Source organism: Meriones unguiculatus, chromosome 16 (genome assembly GCF_030254825.1).
Source record: "Meriones unguiculatus strain TT.TT164.6M chromosome 16, Bangor_MerUng_6.1, whole genome shotgun sequence".
Taxonomy (NCBI): domain Eukaryota; kingdom Metazoa; phylum Chordata; class Mammalia; order Rodentia; family Muridae; genus Meriones; species Meriones unguiculatus.
Genome location: NC_083363.1, coordinates 52,913,893 through 52,931,385, shown reverse-complemented (window position 1 = coordinate 52,931,385; position 17,493 = coordinate 52,913,893). Strand labels below are relative to the sequence as shown.

The following is a 17,493-nucleotide window of genomic DNA, read 5'->3' as shown; positions in this document are numbered from 1 at the left end:
ATTTTTATGTGGCTTGAGGTTTAAGAACTCTATACTTTTAAGATTTACTAGGACTGTATTACTCAAGATAAGGAAGATATAGGCATAATGTATTGTGGAAGAATTTGTGAGTCAAAAGTGCAATGTTGTTCCTACAGAGCAGAATCCGTGGATCTTGATAGCTCGGACCTCCAAAGGACTTAAGGGAGCAAACCTTTCATCCTCACAAGTTAGTGATTATAGCTATTTATTTATAATAACACAAGTATGGTTAATAAAGTCACTCTGATCCATGAATATTGGTTTGTTCACTTGTCTCTATATTCCTAAAATTAAAGGTAAGATTTCTATGAACGTTGAAGGTAAGTTTTCTATGAACGTTTCAGTGAAATCTAATTTTTAAGACAGCATGCATAATATTTATGTTGAGTAAGTGAGAAACATTAGATATTAAATACTGAGAAATTCCAGGTGAGTATTAAGTTTTACTTTAATGTTATTTTTAACTGTAAACATATAGTCCAAGTCAGCTTTTTTAAAAAATAGTTTCTGTTAAGTCTTCATGAAATAAAATTACCCTTACAAATTACTGAGCCTGCTTAATGGAGATATAGTTCAGAAAGGCACTTTAATGTATCTGTGATTATTTCTGCAAGGGATCTCAGAATATTCACATACTTTAATAATGATTTATCATCAAAGGGAAGACCTTACTTTTAGTAACAGCCCAGGACACTCTTCTTTTGAAAGGCCAGGAAGAAGCTGTCATTGATAGAGCAAGTCCCTGGATGCAGAGCATCATCCGAGTCCCAGCTGGCTTTCACTTTCTCAAGGAGACTGACACAGCTACTTATCTTGTGTCTCTTACTTCGTTAGTTACTTTTTGGAAATATATGCCCAGTGAAATTAGAAGAAGTTGTCTCTGAGTGATGCCAAGGGGTATTCCAGATGCCAGGAACCACGACTGACAAATAATTTCTTCCCGTTGAAACCTGCACAGCTACCCCATAAAAATATTGCATGTCTCCAGCATAGAAGATAAGTTTTGTTGATTACAACTGCTAAGCGGCAGTAGCTCTATGCCATTCAGGGCTATTTTTTTTCCTTTGTGCTTATTGTAATAATCTTTTCTATGCTGCACTTGGATTAGTCTACCTATCCAAACCACCCATGAAAGAAACTGCATTTTAGAAAAATGTAGTCACAATGCACTCTAATTTGTTCCTCCATATCAAAGTGTGGTGCAGTTCTTAGATTCTGAATCAAAGCTGGACAACCAAAAGTCTCCCTAGAATAATTTCGTAACCGAAGAAATGGTGTTAAAAATCTGAGATCTATGCCACTTCTCTGTTGTTATCTTACTCATCAACTCCAGCATACCTGAAGCAGTGTACTCTTTCCTGAAACACTGTCTCGCCAGCATACAAGTTTGTTTATCTTAGTTTCTACCTCATATCAAGTCTCTCTCTTTTTTTACCTTGTTCCTCTTTATTTTCTTAATTCTTTGATAGTAGAACGTTCTCCTTCGTGTACTTCTTTAACCACAAGGACCAGTGTTGTTGGAGTTTCCATAGCCTCACCAGCATCAGTCTTATAGTAACAAACACTGATGTAGCTTTAGCTAGGACTTTACGTGCTATGTTGTCCAAGAGGGGCGAAACCCTTGTCCCGCTCCTGACTTAAGAAGAAACGTTTTGAGATGTTCTCTGTTTAGCAAGATGTAAGTGTAGGGGGTTGTGTGTTTTCTTTATTATACTGAGGTATGCCCCTTGTGTTTCTATATTCTTCTTCACGACTGTTTATCATGAAGGAAGGCTAGAATTTTCTCAAGGGGATTTTCAAATGGCTGACATGCATATGGGAAAAGGAGAAGACTATTTATTCACTAGTGGTGGGAGTGCAAATTGGTGTAGGCATTATGACAATCAATGTGGAAATTCCTCAAAAGAATCCAAAAGAGATGGAGCATATGACTCAGGTGTATCGCTTAGACATATGATTAAAGGCCTCTATCTTCTGTTTTAAAGATACTTGCCCTCCCATGTTCAGTGGTGCTCCTTACACAATACGTAGGAAAAAGAACAGCCTTGATTCCACTAATTAATGAATGCCTAATAAAAATATGACACATCCATACAACCGAATATTGACAGCTAGTAAGGAAAATGGGATTATAAAATTCAGGGAATATGGATAGGACAACAAACATTCATACAGAATAGTGTAACCCAGATTGAGAAAGGCAAAAATTGTGTGTTTTCTCTTATTTCTGGTATTTCTCAATGAGTCTTTAGATGTGTGTATGTGTTTTACTTGGACTATTCAGAGAGGTCAGAAAATTAGTACTGGCCCTGGAGGGGTGGTTCTTGAATGGGAGAGGAAATAGAACACAGATGTATGAAGGGATAAAGGTATATAGTGGAACAGGAAAAGCTAAGTAGAATAGAGAATGGGAGTGCAAGCTAGAAGAACATGTAAACGGAGGAATAACACATGCTAAAGTCCTTTTGAAAAGTCATACAGAAACCCACTACTGTAGAAGTTTCCTAAAAATATATACATACACATATACAAAATGAGATTAGATGGAATTTCCCATTACAAAGTGGCGATGCCCATACTTGAATCCTGGGCTTACAAATGATAAGCTCAGTGCCAGGAATCGATTGCCTCTTTTGAAGTTGTAGGCCTGTGAGTTCCCGTTTTTCTTTCAAACACTGCAGACTATTGTCAATGCTCTTGATTACTGTACAGAACATGAGAGTAAGACCCTATTTCTGAAGCTACCACATATTTAGGTTAAAAAATGGCAAAATAAAACTTAAATTGATTTGAAAGCATCATTCCTACCGGCTAGCTTTAATGATACTGGAAAGTGCTAGACACACCATCAATAGATAAACATTATCTTCAGTCAAAAGCCGTCAGCCCAGCGAGCTGTCATAACAACTTGCCTGGCAAGATATTTCCATGAATGCCTTAGCGGCATGGATGTTATGGGAGTAATCAACCACTTTCTGCCTATTTTTAAGGCCTGAGTCACAAGATGAAATTAATGTCACTATTATCAGGACAAAGAACCTGTAGACAGACATGTCATAAACCTGCAGGAGCATTTACTTCCATTCTTTTACTAAACAAACAATTTTAAACCACTCCTAATGACTTACTTTACCCATAGATTAGTGCACTTCTCTATTTTAAGCAGAGAAGCAACTTTATACAGTAGATTAACACAGCGATTCACTGCGGTTCATTGTGTGTAGAAGGAGAGAGTGAAGAAGGCTCAGCCCTAAGAAGAACATCTACCACTCCCTGCATGCCTCCTTCCCAAGCTCTGGACTCATTGTGGAAGACAGGACAGAAACTATATTAGAGCCAGAATTGGTATGTGACTACAAATAAATAGTATTTTTTGAACACAGTAGAGCAGTTCTACACACAAACACATAGAAGCTGTGACCTTTGTAAACTCAAGACAGAGAAAATCCTAGCACGGAGAATGGAGGTAAATGTTCTATCAGTCCACAACTATGGACAACTGAGAGTTGCTGGGAAAGGTCAAAATTAGTTTTCTTTAAGAGTTTGGTTCCTTGCAGGATGCGGTGGTGCATGTCTATAATACCAAACAATCAGGGAGATGCAGTTAAGAAGATCTTTGTGAGTTTGAGGCCGCCCGTAGTTTACAAAGTGAGTACAAGACAGCCAAGATTACACAGAGGAACCTTGCCTCAAAAAATAAACAAACACACAAACAAAAAAACAGAATAAAGATTTTGTTGACTTGTACATAGTTTCAACATGATACACAGTTTAGCCCCAAATCCAAGTGTATATAGATAGGACAAATTGGACTTGATGGGCTTTTGAGAAAAACCTGAAGACACAAAATAGGGGAGTGGGGATAGAGTAAGAGAAAAAGGTTGAGGATAAGCTGAGGAAGGTGGTGAATATGACCAAAATATGCTGCTTGGAATTATGAAAGAATTAAAAATAAAATAGCCTATAAACAGAGTATATTTTTAATCATTTGAATATGAGATATTCATCATTGTGCATCACTGAAAGGCTCACTGCTTTTTAAAAAGTTTACTCAATTTTAAGAAGTAACAGGTTAGATATCTGAAGTTCACATAAGAAAAGTAAGTCATAATCATTTATATAAAAATTAATTACAGATTTAGAAGTAATACCCAAAGTAGTAGTAACACACTTGGGCATTTATAAGTTCAAAGATATATGTACAGTTGCTACTTATAATTGCCCATCAAAAAAGTTTTACTCAAAAGGAGGTTTACTTTCCTATTTAGTTTTCAAGATACATTACTCATTACATTTTCTTTAAAAATCTAATAGAAGGCCAGAGAGCTAACTTAACATTTAAGAGCAACGCTGCTCTTGCAGAAGACCTGAGATCAATTTCCAACATCTGTGTAGGGAGGCTCACAACTGCCTGTTTCCCCAGCTCCAGGTGATCTGATGCTTCTTAGAAATGAGGGCATTTGCACTCGTGTTTACATCAACACCACACACACACACACACACACACACACACACACACACAGACATGATTAAAAGTCAAATAAATCTCAAAATTTCAATATAAAGACACAACGAATACTCAAAATATGGGGAACCAACAGAAATATATTAGCCTGCACTGGAACAGAATAATCTCATTGGAAAAGAAAGCTTTCTGAGTCTGTGACTATAAATAGATTACAGTATCTTTTATGTCTGGTAGCAGCCCTTGTTACTGATTTTAATCGCATTGACGCAAGCTGCACAGTGAGTTTGTAAGTGACATTACAGGTAAATTTATTGAAAGGGCAGACAAAGACCTTATGTGTCCTCTTACAAAAAGCTAAGACTGCAAAGCTGCATTGCTTCCCCTGTCTTTTTCAACTGAACCTTAAACGACCATCCTGACCTAACCAGAGGCTCACTAAAAGGCATATTTGCAATTTCTCTGTCACAGTATAACTGCTCTTTTTTTTTTTTTTTTATTGTGTGTGTATGTTTGTGTCTGTGCTCATGTGAGTGATAGTACCTAAGGTGTCCATAAAGGCGGTGGATCTTCTGGGCCCCGAGTTACTGACAGTCATCAGCCACTATGTGTAGGTGCTGGGAACGGAATTCTTGCTTTCTACGGGAGCAGCTGAACACTCTTAAGCTCTAAGCCATCTCTCCAGCCTTACACGTTTCTGTTTTTATTAAGAATGCATCCTCAGCGTTTACTTTCCCTCTTGACAAGAGTGTCTAACACCCACTACTGTGTCACATTGTTCTCTGATGGTTTTGGTGTAAGTCTGAAGCCAGTTCTGAGAGCACAGTGTGGAGTCCATGTGTGTTGCCGCAGGACGCTGCATTTCCCTGGAGAGGCCTCAGAGGTTTCATCACACTGCGCAGAAAACAGTGGTTTCCTTGTTCGCTGTTTTTGAAGTGTTTACTCATTAATAAGAATCACTAATGATATTTCAGCTTTCTTCAAACCACAAGGCATAATGCTAGATGCCTTTAATTGTACTTTTGTAGCTCATGAAAATATGCCCTACAGTAAGCCAGAGGCAAATGGTAAGCCGTTGACAGTTCCTTTGGAAAAACTTCATTTGATTATGAAAGTGCTTTCCCTCCTAAATATTAAAATTAAGCAAAGTTTCTAAGCTTCTTGAAAAATATCACAGAGAGTTTTCTTTTCTTTTCAACATCTTACACAAAAACGGAGCTCAAGGTATGAAAGGCTACTTCCAGCAAAGCTTCCCATGTGGCAATCTTCCATTGGAAAGGGACCTAAGAAATGGAATTGGAGGCAGATTTTTTTTGGCCACCTTTGCAAGGGAGTTTCTTCAGTGTAGTGGCAGAAATCAATGGTTTCCTTAAATAAAACACTCCAGGAACAGAGGAAATCAGGGCCTGGCTCAGTTCCTAGAATTTGTGTTTTTCCTTGTACAATTGTTCCCTCAGCAAGTACTTTCAAAGTCAAATCTCCTTTTCTACACTTATAATAAAAAGGGTATAAGAAACTACCCTGGTGTAAAATTCCAGTGCTTAAAGCCATTCTCATCATGATGTTATCAAGTCTGTTGTCTCTGGACTCTGATCTATAGGACCTCAGATCATAGCACGTTAGCAAGAGCAACAATAAACCATTTAGCTTCTTAGCTCTTTAAAATCAGTTCTCATTGTAGTTCACACAGATGAATATCAGCAGGGAGTCTCTGTAAGCTAGCATGCCTCTCCTCTTTTTTTTCCCTGGGCTTATTTTCATTTTCCATATCTTGATTAATTCACTTATCCACATAGCCACCATTCTTTTTTTTTTTTTCAGCAAAGATTTGTACATACTTAATGTTTATCCTTTCACACAGATGGAGTTGAACTCCCTTTATTTCTGGTATTTTATTATTGACCTTCTTTGTGACATTTGTGGTAGATCACACTAAAAAATTTAAGGCCCTACTCAGGCACACAGCACAGAAATTTAAATCTACAGAACAGAGTATGGAGAGCGCTGGTTAAAAGATTATGGTAGGAAGAGGGCTAAGAAAACTGTTACTGTTTGTTGTAGTATTACATTACCTATTATTGTAAAGTGATTGTTAACTGGTTGTATCTACATTAGCTGTCTTAATTCTGTATACTCTCTAAAGGCCAAGAAAATAACACAGATAAATTGAGCAACAACTGAAAATTACAGCGGATGGTAGAATAGTTCTGTCCTATCGAACAGTTCTGGCTTTTCAAGGCCAGACTACATGTGTAAGCATCATGCCTCTGAAGTCTTATTATCTTGACATCTTAGGCACAGTAAGATTGCATGTAAAAATCTGACCCAATGCTATAAGGAGCTGAACACATGTGTTTCAAATTGTGAAGAGTTTAGTTAAGGAGATAATTGCAAAAACTTATTGAGCGCTATCTATAAGTAATGAACATGGAATAAAAAAAATGTGTTATAGACAATGACCTTTAGCAGTGAGTACAATTATCTGGATTTAACTGGCAGAGAAGTTAAAGATCTGAATTGATCAGGAACAAAAATACTGTGTAACAGTCAAAAGCAGTGTTGGGATTTGTGTCTTGTCTTCACAAATATGTTTTAATTGGCATATTATACTTCTCTAACAATAAAAAAAATGTTGCAGTGTATCCACTTTATAAAAATATGCCATTAAGACATATTGCTATCTTTTTTTTAAAAAAAAAGAAAAAGTAAAAAAAAAAAAAGAAATATAATATTTCCCTTAAGTAACACATCTTTGTTGGTTTATGAATTACAATAGAAAGAAAAATCAAGAATAAAAAGTAAAAAGAAAAATACAAAAATAAAGACATTGCTATTGTTGAAATAAATTACACAAGGTAGTGATGTTTTCACATAATTAAAACTAGCGAAGTTCAGAAGGAGCACTCTTCATTGATTTAGTTGCATCATAATTCACAAAATACATAATATTTTAACTCCATAAAATTAGTATATGTCCTATAACAAGTTTGCTATTCAAGGCAAAGCATGCATATTGGAGCCATGATTCTTAAAATATGTTCACTTAACTGCTTATATTTATAGTGGTGATTTTGGCATGTTGAAAGGTTACTGTTTTAGTTAGGTGTTGTTTTGTTTTGTTTTCTCTAACAAAACATCCTGACCAAAAAGCAAGTTGGAGATCAAAGGGTTTATTCGGCTTATACTTCCATATTGACATTTATCATCAAAAAAGTCAGGACAGGAACTAAACAGAGCGGGAACCTGGAGGCAGAAGCTGATGCAAAGGCCAGGGAAGAATGCTATTTACACCTCGCTTTTTTTTTTTTTTTTTTTCTCAATGCAGTTTATTCAGGAACCTTGAACAATCTTCTGACCCTGGGGAAAGCCAGCCCACAGTTTAAATAGCCTCTGGGTAGCCAACCCAGGCGTGCCACGTGGGCAATGCAGATAGGTCCACATACATGGAAGCAAGCCAGATCCTCAGCCTTAGCCAAATGTGGAGTTGTTCGTGACAGAGAGCACTCACCATCGGGAAGGTGGAAGGCGGAAACCAGCTCCATCTTTAAGGCATAGCATTCCGCAGCTCTCTACAGTTCCCCCTTTTTGTTTTAGACGCATCAGGCAAGAGTAGAGGTCTGATCTCTGATATTAGAAATAAATTGGGACTTTGTACCGATGTTCATTTAGGTGTCATCCACCCAAAGAGCATCAGACCCGTCTGATACCTTTTTCTCAGAGGCGGGACCTGCGGCATCAACCCGCATGCAATCAGACATGCTCTTCTCTGGGTCCAAAGCGGCTGACCCTGAGTGCAGTGCTTAGCCTCGCATCCTGAGCGTAACATTTTAGCTTTTTATGGTAGCCAACCATGCTTGGGGAGACTGTCCTGCTTCAATTACACCTCGCTTTCTTATAGAATCCAGGCTCAACAGGCCAATGATGGTGCCACTTGCAATGGACAGGGACCTCCCACAACAGTCACTGATTTAAAAAATGCCCTACCTCCGGATCCTGTGGAGGCATTTTCTCAGTGGAGGCTCTCATCGTCCAGATAACTCTAGCTTGTATGCCAAGTTTGAGTAACACTAATCAGCACATTTTCGCCTGATAACTCCTGCAGTGCTTCAGTACAGATCTTCCTCAGAAGATCCACTGTGATGTCTTACATTGTGTGATTCACAGTAAGCGCTCCACACACGATACTCCACTTAGATGTAGAAAGCAGTTATTCATGACTGAGTGCACATTGACTCCATATTAGACTGTGCACTTTAAGACACTTTAGGGGTCATCTTTTGGAAGTTATAGAATGTAAGAAAACAAGCAAATCTGCGATTATTATGAGAAATTCATCAACTGCTTCCCCTTGAGTGTTAACAGTTCTCTCAGTAGAAAATGTACACTATCCTAGATCTCTGTGATCAGGAAGTAGTGGTTAGTTAAGGAACTGTTATTCCATGTTAGTGTAGTTCTTTCAAATATTCAAATACCAACATGTAGCCTGTGGTCTTGTTTTATTTTTCTCTTCATAAATCAGGAAAGTTCCTTTTGTCAGTCCTTGTAGACAAAAGTTTGTCTACTTTTGATTCAGGATAATCTCTCAAAATACAACATTGTATAAATTCTTTGAGAATTTCAAACAGGCATATAATGTATTTTGTATATATTCATACCCCACTTCTCCCAGTACTAGTACTATGCCGACCCCTTCTCTTTCTTTCTTTCTTTCTTTCTTTCTTTCTTTCTTTCTTTCTTTCTTTCTTTCGACCTTTTTTTTAAAAAAACTAGTTAACAGAATTAAGTTTGTGTTTAACATATACATATGACTAGAATTGATTTACCAGGGTCCATATCTTTTTTATTTTTGAAGTAGAAAACATTAAAATGTTTTATTTTCTTCTGAAGCCAGTTAATTCTCAATCCTGAAGGACTGATTGCCAGTGAGTCAGTTGCTATGTATAGCTTTATTTATTATTATTAATAATAATATATTCACTTTGTATCCTGATTGTAGCCCCCCCATCTCCTCCTTTACTCCTTTTTCTTTCTCCTCTCCCTCCCCTAGTATGCTGAAAAAAGGAGTCCTTCTCCCCTACTGTCTGATTCTAGCCTATCATGTCTCATCAGGGCTGCCTGGATCCTCTTCCTCTGTGGCCTGGTAAGGCCACCCTGTCAGAGGGAAGTGCTCAAAGAGCAGGCAGCAGAGTTCACTTCAAAGACTGCCTCTGATTTTCTTACTAGGGAACCCACTTGGAGACTGAGTTCCTTGTGGGCTACATATAAGCAGAGGTCTAGTTCCTTTCCAAGCATGATTCTTATTTGGTGCACCAGTCTCTGCAGGACTTTCTGGACCCAGAAACTTTGGCTTTGTTGGTCTTCTTGTGGAGCCCCTGTCCCCTCTGTGTCCTTCTAACCCCACTTCTTCCATAAGACTCCATGCACTCTGCCCAAAGTTTGGCTGTGAGTCTCTGCATCTGCTTTGATCCCCTGCTGGGTGCAGTCTTTCAGAGGACATCTATGGCAAGTTCCCATCCTGTTCCCTTTCTTCAACTGCTTCCAGTGTCTATTCTGTTTGCCCTTCTGAATGAGTTTAAGCATACTCCTTAGGGTTCTCTTTGTTGTTTAGCTTCTTTAGGTCTGTAGATTTTAGTATGTTCATCCTGTATTATATGTATAATATCCACTTATAATTGAGTATATCCCATGCTTGTCTTTCTGCTTCTGGGTTACTTCACCCAGGATGATCTTTTCTAGTTCTATCCATTTGCCTGCAAATTTCATGATTTTCTTGTTTTTAATAGCTGAGTAGCATTCTGTTGTATAATGTTTCCAGACTCTGGTTATTATTAATAAATCTTCTATGAACATAGTTGAACAGATATCCTTGTGGTATGGTAGAACATCTTTTGGGTGTATGCCCAGGAGTGGTATTGCTGGGTCTTGAGGTAGCACTATTCCCAGTATTAAAAATTAAATTATTTCAACTTTATTGCTAAATACTCAAAAATCACCACTTTTGAATTATTTTATTGCATTTCATTACTATCTGTGTTTCTGAGATTATGTCTATTGTATTAAGATTATGGCATCACTTCCAATTGCATTCCATTCATGTCAAATTGGTAAGCTGAGATAGAATATGAAAAGTGTTCATGCCATGAAAATTGAACATTTTATAAATCAAGGCATGATGTATTATTTTGATAATTGTCCAAAATAAAATTTAAAAAAAAGAATTTACTGCACTACAAAATAAATTAATGATTTAGGTATGTTTAACTTTAATTTCAGGGCCTATACCATTAATGAAAAATTACTCTCCTGACAGTAGAATGTTTGCAGTGAGCCCCTTTCGGCTCCATGCTGGAATATTGACTGGCTTAATCCTGCGCAGGTTTTGTGCAAGCAACCTCAGCTGCTGTTATAACATGAGCAATGGTGCCCCTCTATGTCTTTTTTTCATTCAAGTCTTTCCCTACCTTACATAAACCCCACCCCTTCCTTTGGTGGTCCTTGAGGGATGTGACATGAATGTTCCACATGACACCCTTGACAGATCTTTATAAGAGGTCACATCTGGCCTAGAACTCAAGAGGACAACCGGACTGGCCTTAAAATTTTGCAGCAGTCCTCTTTCTGCTTCTCTCTACAGAGTCTAGAGAAGTAATATTTGTAAACATTTGCCACTTTGCTTGGCTATAATCCATTTTTCTGAGTTCAAATATATAAATGATTTATTTCTAAAAGGAACACAAATATATAGTTTGTTTTTTAAAGCAAAAATAATTACCTATTATTTATAATAATTTGGAAATGGGTAATAAGAGTTTTAAAATAACTCTAAAGTGTGTGTGTGTGTGTGTGTGTGTATCTCTGTGTGTATATGTGTGTATGTGTGTATCACAAGAAGAAGTCTAAAGAAGGGATGTATGGTTTTGTGATTGTGAACTCCAGAAAGGTTTGACCTGGACTTCTCAAAACTGAGTAGAAGCATAGGAGCCAGGGATTTGGGTAGACATTTTTCATTGCTCAGGAGAGATATGAAAAAGATTTTCCAAAGTGAGAAAAAAATGATATGCTCACTGAAAGATGAACTCTGTGCTCTCTGAAATATGTTATTATTGTTGCCTTTTGAGTATTCACTATATTTTTTTTATTTCATTAAGTGGATATAGGGTTGAAAACACTGGGATTTAAAGTTGTCAAGGGCATAACATTCTCACAGCATGGATAATTATCTATACTCTGGTATAAAATAATGGCAGTGGTGGAGGAAACACATTGTTATTCTGCTAGGGAGCTTAGAAGCTAGCTCTAGGTTACTTGATGAATTAGAGGAATTGAAAATTTCAGGAAGGAAAACCTGGCTTTCTGGAATGAAAGCTTCATTTACTGAGAATAAAATACTTCCTTACTATTATCTTTGATTTCTCTCTTGCTTTTTATTTTTTAAGTATTTAAGTCTTAGAAACAACATTTCCATAATGGTTATTACTGCCACAAAACCATTAATAGATTTGTTAATTGTTCTTATAGTGATGAAGCAAGAGGTTAATTACTATGAACATAATATCCATATTCACCTGTGTTACTGCTAGTTTAATGATTCTATCACCTCACACATATATCTGAGAATACCAATTATCTTCATTTGTAGTGTATTTTTTTATTCAGAAAAGTAACATGCATAGTAATAGTTATTTAGTTAGAATATATGTCATTTCATAATTGTCTTTGAAATATAGTCTATGGCTTTAGAACACAGAGAGTTTTTACTTCTACTCTTAAAAATATTTTGTTTTGACAGTGTCAAGTATTGGTTGTAATTTTTTATTAATAAACTCAATTATTCAATAAATATTTATTCATTGTTTGGTAATGTGGTTTGTTAAATTCCACGGGGGGGGGGACTAACCAAAGTTTTCATTCTTGAAATGTGAAGCTTTTAGTTGTATAATTTTATCTTCATAACTGAACTTTTACTGGTATTTAAAGGATGATGAAAAGAAAATCAATCCAATTGTATAACCACTTTCATTTCACATTGATGTCATATGCTGTACATATGAACTTGTTAACATTATATTTAAAATATCAAATAATTCATTCTCTAGTTATAAAAATCAGTATCCATTCCAAATTGACAGAAGTAAAAAAATAAAGCTATATATTTAATGTATATGTTTTTTGGTACTCATGATTAAACCTATATCTTGGTGCATACTAAGCAAGTATTTCATATCTATGATGTGTATGTCTCTAGCAGAAACATAGGAGACAAGGACCATGTATGGATATAACCTGAAACCTCTGCTCGGATGTAGCCTGTGGTAGCTCAGTGACCAAGTGACCTAGAAAGAGGAACAGGGACTATTTCTGACAGGAACTCAATGGCAGGCTCTTTGACCTCCCCACCCCCCAAGGGAGAAGCAGTCCTGCTAGGCCACAGAGGAGGACTTTGCAGCAAGTCCTGAAGATACCTGATAAAACAGGGCCAGATGAAAGGGGAGGAGGTCCTCTGCAATCAGTAGACTTGGAAAAGGGCAGGGAGGAGATGAGGGAGGAAGGGTGGGATTGGGAGGGAATGAGGGAGCGGGATATAGTTGGGATACAGAGTTAATAAAATGTAACTAATAATAAAAATAAATTTAGAAAAAGAAAAAAAAAAGAAACGTAGAAGACTATACTTCCTAACTCTTAAGGTGAATCTTGTGGTTCTATGGTAGCACAAACAGAGGAGTTTTATATCTTTAAAATGAGACCTAATTATACCACATGCACTGATTTTATGGAAGACAATGCTGACTTCAATACATAGATTCCTAGTTTGCATCTCTCTTAAGTGGAAATCCAAACTTTCAAGCATTTCAATAAAAATTTTATATTTTAACATGATAGTTCTTTCATAGTTTTCCCATGTTTTCAAATCTAAACTATTGTAAGATAAAGTTTGATTTCATGTAGTGATTTTATTTATTTAAAATAACCATAATAACAATAACTCAGCTAGGTTATTTCTATATTCATAGTTTTGTCAGACTACAATCTAAATTAAGTATGCATGCAGATTACAGTACCTACTAAATTCTATAAGCATCTGTTAAAAGTTTAAAGATTGTTCATGCGTGAAGAAGAGGGTGGGAGGGTGAGATTGGGAGGGGAGGAGGGGGGCTTATGGGGGATACAAAGTAAATAAAGTGTAATTAATTAAAATATTAACTGGGAATTCATATCTACAAGTAAATATATGAAAAGATAAAAAAGTTAAAGATTGGGAACATTTTAAGATAGATTAAGAAAACTGTATACATTCAAGATAGTGATATCAATATTTTATTAATTTTATACTATTTATGATATTATCATTCAGTTTAGCATAACATAAACAATACCATATTCTTAGAGGAAAACTTTGAGATTGAATGTAGTTAAAATCCAAGAGATTTTACCAAACTAGCATTTGATTTTCATAGTTTCTCAGTTTGTTGATTCCTTAACTCTGTTTAGTTTTAGGACATAGAGAAGGCTTATTTTCAGACAAAAAAAATCAAATTTCTTCTATGCTTTTCATTATTTGGCTAATATTTTTTAATATACTGCTCATATTCTAGTGACATGCTAAGTGATGTATTCAACACAGAATAAGACAAACACCTGAATTTATGAAACTTCCCATCTATTCAAGGACATGGAAAATCATGAATAAATGAACAGATATAATGTTACCTTATGTCCCATTTGAGATAATTTCCTAAAAGAAAAGATTTACATACAACACTTTTAAAAATTTCCACCTAAGGAAATGACTTCTGCCCCGAAGCCTGAGTAATGAGAAAGCCGATGTGGAGACAGTGTGAGGAAGAGAGAAGGAAAAGACAACAACAATACACATTTTGAAGTTGAAAGAATCTGTGAGATTACAGGTTTCTGTTCAAATGTATTTTACACAATGAATAGAACAGAAAGACAGGTGGATAGCTGTTTTATGGTTGATGATGTAGGAAACAGGTACAATCCCAGTCCTGCAAATTACCCTGGAAAGTAATCTGGGGATTTATACCCAGAGGACAAGGAAGTATGAAGAACCTTTAGATATGTAACTTGATGCAATATGCTTTTAAATAAATACATTGTTCAACTGGGAATATGTAGAAGCAGTCGAGAGAAATGCTGTATTGGTAATGAAAAGTGAAGGAGACTTGTTCAGAATTGTTTCAAAGAAAACTGACATAAATTGGCAGATACAAGGCTAAATTTGGGGACAGATCAACAATTGAAGAATCTGAACACAACAGACGTCATTTTGGTACTAGCCTCCATCTTGTAATTCACCTAGCTCTCACCCCCAGAACCTGAAAAAAACGTGGTTGCACTTGCAGGAAACCATAGCATTCCAGAAGACACAGTGTGCCCATCCTGACACCAGTCAATCAGAAACAGGTCAAAAAGAATGTTTTCCTTCTGGTTGATAAAACAATTATGTGTTTTCCTTGTGGTTGCCAAAATAGTTACTCCAACTTGCCTTTAGCCACTCACTATGTAACAAGCCTGCTCTCTTGCTAAATCTCACCCTATCTTGTAACCGCCAAGTCTGGAAGCCCCTTCCCCTTGCTATAAACCCTCTAAAAATCACCTTCTTTCTACACCAGGGGCTCCTGGCCTCTGACTGCGTGTCAGCTCATGCTGGGAGTCCGAGCCTAAGTCTGAAATAAAGGTTCTTTGCTTTTGCAGATGATTTCTGACTCCTGGTCAGGTTGGTGGTCTTTCGGGGTACAACAGAACAAAACGAAAAGTCCAGCATTACTCAGGTTATTCTGTGCTACTTGCTTAGTTTGAGGGGCTGTGGAAAACGGGCTGTAAGGTGCACAAAGATGGGAGCAAATCTAAGTGGTAGGGCAATTGGGAATTTGATTTAGTATGTGGGGTGATATACTAAAGCGTTTGTGACATATGAATGAAAATCAGACTGAGGCTGTGTTTCGGTTGGGGAATTTTAAAGTTTGTTTTTACTTTCTGAGGATTAGTCCTGAAGTGAAAGAGAGATAACCCTATCTTTGAATTTATACTAAGAGACAGTATTGTAGCAGAAAACGTTGCTTGGGAGTGTGAAGAGTGACGCAGTAATGTTACGGGTGTCAGTGTTCTCCGTGGACAGACATGAGTTAAGTCTGCCAAGCACTAAAAGTTCTGAACAGTTTCTGTAAGATAGAGACTTAGAATCCCTCCACCCTAAACTTTCCCTATTTTCCCTACAGGCAATTTGTCATTTCATACTCTCTCAGAGTTCCCAAATGGAAGTCTCCCATGGCTCTGCTTGACTCTCCACTTCCCTAAGATCAGTAACTGTTTGAGACAAATTGGGAACCTCTGTTCCTAATTTATTATAATTTGCCCAATTATATATGACAACCATTTTAAACAGTATGTTCACACTGTTTCAGTCAGTATTGTTGAAACCTGTGAAAGCTCACACTCCCTCAAACAAAGAACTGGATTTTTTTCCAGCTTAAAAAAAAAATTGAGCAAATTCATTAGCACTGTGTTTCTTCACAGGAGCATGATAATTAGTCATTAATGATTTGTGCTCTTAAAAACAAATACATCTGACAGGGTGACCTAGGAATTTACATTTCAATGCTTGCTGAATTTTTCTGCTAGTGAGTTTGTGGATGCAGCCTTAATATATTAATTTCTAGTGACATGTAGTGATCAATGGAGGCTTTCAGGATTAAAGCAACCTGCAAGGTCACAACAGAGAAAGCCACAGGACACCCAGCAATGACAGAGAGTGTCAACTCAAGCAAACAGTTCCATCATGCACAAGCACAGCATTTTGTGAATTTGTGTGAGTGACCTGAGATCTGCGGAAGTTCTGCAGTCCCACCTGGGATTATCTTGAACCATAAGTTGTAGTTTTTCTAGCTTAAGCTTTCTAACTTTCAAAAGAGGCTATAGTACAAAATATATTTGGCTATCTTTTTTGAGAATGGCTGATGTAAGCAGAAAAAAAAAGGTTACAATTCTACACTAATAATATGTGGGTGGTTATTGAGGTGACCACAAATATTGTATTTCCAGGCTTTGAAAAATTGTGTTCTTAATTGTTATTTGAAGCCCACAACAACAGGATATGTAAATGTCACTTCTTCCTCTGCCTTTAAAAATAAAGTAAGCTGCCATGTGTTTCCCAGACTACTTGTTGAGTAAGCAATGTGTTTTTTTTTACATGATTAAAGAGCATGCATGTTTGGCAGCCCAGGTATTCTCCTCTGTTGGGGACACAGGGGCATGGAGACTAAAGCCTGGTGTCTTTCTCGGCCTGCAAACGCTGCACTCCTGGTACTCAGACTTTGCTGGATGCTGCCATTTTGGAACTGGACCTTGAATGCTACTATTGTCTAGCCAGTCTCTGATAGAATGGTGAACCAGAAGCTGGGACCAAGTCATGGTATCCAGAAGTTTTCTTCAGGTAGGCAGAAGGAGTCTGGGGTCCAGATGCTGGAGTCATTCATTTCTGAAACTGAGGAGTGGTGATCGAGTAGTCTGGGTGAATCATAGGACAATGTGTTTCTTAGACCAGGAAGCAATCCCTGAGGGAGTTTAGAACTGTGCATTCCTAGCTCTCAGGATGTCTCCTTTCATCAGGGAAACACAGACTTTGGTGTTTTGGAGTTAGCAGCCAGGCCACTTATTTGATCCTCCATCTCTGATCTTCTGCTATTCAGACCACTGTACTTGCTGAGTGCTGCCATCTGAGACTCGTGGAAACTCTAGAGGATACCCTCTAACTAGACAGGACTTTTAGTGGAGGGAGGGAAACACAACCCACACATAAAAACTTCAACCCAAAGTTTTCCCTGTCTATAAGATGGACAGGGATAAAGATAAAGCAGAGATTGTGAGAATGTGTAACCAATGCCTGACCCAACCTGAGCCCCACCTCATGGGAGAGAGCCAAGCCTGATACTGTAAGGATACTCTTCTATGTTGGAAGACAGGCGTCTACCAATGCTGGTAGACAGGAT

General features: G+C 37.2%; 1 pseudogene; it reads right to left on the bottom strand.

The window, feature by feature from the left end:
• Positions 1-5,248: 5,248 nt before the first annotated feature.
• Positions 5,249-17,493, bottom strand: part of LOC110563921 (ADP/ATP translocase 2-like) — a 57,879-nt pseudogene continuing 45,634 nt past the window's right edge.